Source organism: Desmodus rotundus, chromosome 3, assembly GCF_022682495.2.
Source record: "Desmodus rotundus isolate HL8 chromosome 3, HLdesRot8A.1, whole genome shotgun sequence".
Taxonomy (NCBI): domain Eukaryota; kingdom Metazoa; phylum Chordata; class Mammalia; order Chiroptera; family Phyllostomidae; genus Desmodus; species Desmodus rotundus.
In genome coordinates this window covers 34095795-34100730 of record NC_071389.1, presented here as the reverse complement: position 1 = coordinate 34100730, position 4936 = coordinate 34095795, and the positions used below count along the sequence as shown (strand labels likewise).

The window sequence follows — 4936 nt, the reverse complement described above, 5'->3', positions numbered from 1 at the left end:
TGGGGGACATCTGTAACAGTGTCAACAATGAAAAAAGAATAAAGATATAATTAGGCATCACACAAGCAAAATGAATTTAGGAACCAAATACATGGTTTCCAGTAAGATTTTGTGTGATGTGAAAAAAATCTTTTGTTGATTTAAAGAGTGTATTGTAATACAGCTAGTCTGTAAATTATGTACATTTGCACAGATTGTCAATCAAACAGCCATTTGGGTACAAAATAAATAATCCTGTATACCTCTGTACTTAGGAAAATACCATTTGGTTAATTATTTTTTAAATTTTATTTTATTGATTATGCTATCTCAGTCCTGATTTCCTCCCTTTGTCTTCCTTCACCCAGCACCCCCCACTCCCTCAGGCAATCCCCCCACCATTGTTCACATCCATGGGTCATGCATATAAGACCTTTGGCTACTCCATTTCCTATCCTGTACTTTACATCCCCATGGCTACTGTGTAACTACCTACTTGTATATCTACTGATTGTCCAGCCTGCCTTGGGAAAAATCATTTATCCCCTATTTAAATCACTTGGCTGCTGCAATTGTTTCTGGGAATATGAACAACTTTCTATATTTGAATGTCCACCTGAAGGAAGTAAATTTAGTGCCATCCGTGTAGTAGTCAAGCCAGGAATTATAGAGTTGTGTTATTTGAGCCTACGGGCCATAGGAAAATCCTAGATTTGTCATTAAACATGTAGAAGAAACTCAATGGAGTAGCCTACCACCATTTCCCCTAATTCTTCTCTTAAGTCATTTACAAAACTTTTATTGTGCCTAATTTATTCAAACTGTATGTTATGTATTAATAATACTTTTTTATAAACAAAACAAACAAAAATGGTTTCTCAAGGCTACAATATGGTGAAATAGTCAGACAGGCAATAAAAACTTATAAGACAGTTTGGCCCTGGCTGGTGTAGCTCAGTGGATTGAGTGTGGATTGCAAACCGAAGGGTCGCCAGTTTGATTCCCAGTCAGGGCACATGCCTGGGTTGCAGGCCAGGTCCCCAGTATGGGGCACATGAGAGGCAACCACACATTGATGTTTCTCTCCCTCTCCCTCTCCTCTTCCTCTCTCTCTAAAAATGAATAAATAAAATCTTAAAAAAAAACTTATAACACAGTTTGAAAATGCTATAAGAGAGAGCTAAAAGAACATAGCAAAGAGTTTGCTAATTGTGCCTGAGATGGCTTGGATGAGATGCTGATTGAATTAAGACTTAAAGTTTTATGTAAATTACTAGGGAAATTTTGGGGTAGGTTAAAAGAATGAAAAGGATATTCCAGGCAGAAAACAGCATTGGCAAAAGCAATGATTTTTGAATGTGTGGTATTTTATTTTTTAAAAATCACTAAATATTTAGGTATAGCAAGTAAACAAGACCCTTGTCTGGAAAGATAAGTTCCCGGTCAAAAAGCATCTTCCATGAAATCCTACAATTACAATTTTTACTTTGAAATTTACACATTTTCAGACAGTTTAATGGTGACCATACTACCACTTTTCATGGAACTACATTGAGTAAAATGAATTAAGTGTACAACTCTATGGACTTAAAATATATATACACCTTTTCAACTATCACCCAGATTAAGATTTAGAACTTGTCCACCACTCCAGGTTCTCTCATACCCGCTCCCTACCTATAACCATGCCTCACCCCTGAAACAGCTATTCTAATGCATTTTGCTATAGATTAGTTTTGCCTGTTCTTGTATTCTTTTTAGACTCTTTCTTTCACTCAATGTAATATTTGTGAGATTCACCCATGTTAACCTATTTAGTACTAGTTTTTTCTTACTGCTGAATAGTCTCTCATATGATTTTATTACAGTTGTTTATCAATTCTACTGTTCTGAAACATTTGCATTATTTCCATTCTTTTGCCACAATTAAACAAAAGTACTATAAATATTTTTTACATATGTTGATATGTTGTTTGCATTCTTTGATATCCATTTACATATCCATTCATTTCTGTTGGGTAGATTCTCTTGGAGTAAAATTGGATGTTTAGACTTAGTAGATACTGCCAAAAAGTTTTCTAAAGTGAGTATACCAATTTATGTGCTCACCCCATGCTCAGCCCCAGCTACTGACCCATGACCAATCCTACAGACTCCAATGGATCCAGCTGGTTTCACAACTGAATCTTGAGGTATCTGACTCCTCCCTCAAATTCCAGACTTAAATGATGGACCATGCCACAGTTATGACAATGGGGGCAGGACCCGGGAGTGGCGAGCCAGTAAATTCCCTCTTCATTCTTTTGTAGTAGACTTTTCTGAGGCATGGCGTTTCCATATAACCTGTCTGGAGATATCCTGTTTAGGCAAGTTTCTCGCTGTGTCACTTTGAGAAGTAATGTATCATATTGTACTTGCTACCAGCTTTTCCTTCCCTCACTTCTTTTTTTCCCTCACTTCTACATTAGCATTTCATCTTTGTCTCAGGATTTGTTCTTTAGGGAATCCAGACTAATATAGCCAGTTAGTTAGTAGTCTTTTCTTCTCACCTTTAAATTCTATCTGCTCTGCAGTATTCAATGTTATTTTTAGGTCCTGCTCACATGCTGCCTCTTCCATTTACTTTTTTGATTATTTTTATTACTCGACTTCAAGAACTTTTTCTCTTCCTTTTCTATGATACTAACCATTTGCTAGCTTATCATATAGTTGTAGCTTTTTTACTAAACAAGCTGGATCTGGTACAGTGCTAGCAGAAAGTGGGTTTATTCTTTTCCACTGATTCCTTAAGATTGCTCTCTCAACTTTTTCTTCCCTATTCTTGGGTGATATTTCAGGGAATTCCATTACTTTGCACTCTTCCTATTTTCTCCTCACACACTCGGGTAGGTATCCTCCTACCTGAGGGCCTTTGCACTTATTTTTCCCTCAGCCTGAACACTCAACCCAGATATCGTATCTTTTATTTATTTTCTTTTTTATATTCTATTTTTAAATTAAACTTATTGGGGAGACGTTGGTTAATAAAGTTAAATAGGTTTCAAGTGTACAACTCTATGATGCACCATCTGTGTATCACACTGAGTGTTTACCACCTAAAGTGAAATCTTCTGTCACCATGTATTTGATCCCCTTTACCCTTTACTAACCTTCCTTTCCCCTTCCTTCCGGTAACCACCATACTGTTGTCTGTGTCTATGAGTTTTTGTTTGTTTGTTTTTCTTATTTGTTCACTTGTTGCTTTCAGTTTTGTATTTCGTATATGATGTGCACCCTTTAATAGCTTAGTTGGTAGCATCAAAGACCCCTAGCATATCTTTCAGATGCTGTCTCAAATTTTATATCCTTGAGACCTTCCATGACCACCCAATTTAAAACTGCAACTCCCTCAACACTCTCTTTTTCCCTTTGCTACTATTTTTTTAGTTGGAAAGCAGTTACTATTTATTAAGTGACCAGATTACAAAAATAACCATGGCAGATACCTTATTTCATCCTAATAAGCCTATCGATCTGGTATCCCCTGTTACTAGCATTCTCCACCTTCTCCAAAATGGCTGGTCTTTTTTTTTCATTCCACCTCATGGAGAAGATAACTTGAAGGGCCACAGGAAGTTGTTTGCTTCTTTGAAGCATTTTCCAATAGAACGGATCTTATGAATCAGACCCTCCATGCAGATGATGCCATATTTGCCAAGAAATCGGGCAATCAATGCGTTATCTGTCAGGGCAATTTGCTTGTTAATTTTGCCATACCATGCTTGTAGATCAGTTCATTTCCTGACCCCAGGTTTGAGTACCCCCATGCACTGAGCTTAACAAAGGGGCCATTGATAACTTTGGTCCTGATGACAAACACTAATTTGGGTTCTGCAGGTACATAGAAGTTGCCAGCTTTTCTTGTCATTCTAACATCTCAAATTTCAATTCCATATCTCTGCCTCTATTTCTTGTGATAATGCTCAGCTTTTCTTTTTTTCTTTTCTTTTTTTTTTTTTAAGATAAGAGTCCTTCTTGTCCTTTGAAACATCTTTGGGCAAACTTCTTCCTTGGACATTTGATCTCCAGCTCTGCGAAATTTCTTTGCATTTTTTAAGGGTTTCTGGCATGGCAGGTACCTTCCTCTTCTCTTCTGCATCTTCCATGTTTCCAGCTGAAAAAGAGATCCCTTTGTTATTTTCCTTATAGCACCTACCTATCTTCTAGCACACCACATATTTTATGTGTATTTTGGGGGTTTTGTCTTAGTTCTCCCTCCTAGAATGTAAGATCCATGAGAGTAAAATGTTGGTCTGATTTGTTCTTACTGTATCCCTAGAGTCTAGAGAAATGATGAACAGGTGATATTTCTTGACTTTTTGAATCCCACAGGGTTCCAGACTTTTTATGAGATGCTGAGCATCCCTGCCCTCATGGAGCTTGCAATCTATTTCAGGAAACCAATTTTACACATAAAGTATCCAAATAAATATTCAACTATAGTTATAATAAGTACCACTAAACAAAAGTACTTGTTGATATAAGGGCATCAAACATGCTCTAAGACATTGGGAAATGTTTCCCTTATAAAGTTATATTTAAGTTGACACCAGACTGATGAAATGAGAAAAAGCACAACTAGAAGGAATAGCGTATACAAGAACCCTGAGGCAGGAAAGAGATTGTCTTTTCACAGAACTACAAAGTCCCTAATGTTATTGGAATATAGTGGTTGAGAGTGTTTTCAGTCTGTGTTTCTCTGAAAGCAGAGTCATAGAGACACTCTTGGATGCAGGTAGTTTATTTAAGAGAAAATCCCAGGAACCAAGAGGGAGAAAGTGAGTAGAGTGAAATAGGAAACAAGGAAGTCAAACATAAGAATGTGTTATTAGGCAGTAAACTCTGTGACCTTGTTCTTTTCATTTTCTTTTTGCTACATCTCCCCAGGCAAGGGAAACAATAGAAGAAATAAACAAAT

At 36.9% G+C, this 4936-nt stretch overlaps 1 pseudogene; it reads right to left on the bottom strand.

The window, feature by feature from the left end:
* Nucleotides 1–1393: 1393 nt before the first annotated feature.
* On the bottom strand, nucleotides 1394–4124 carry LOC112314502 (large ribosomal subunit protein uL30-like; annotated as a pseudogene).
* Between the last annotated feature and the right edge of the window lie 812 nt (nucleotides 4125–4936).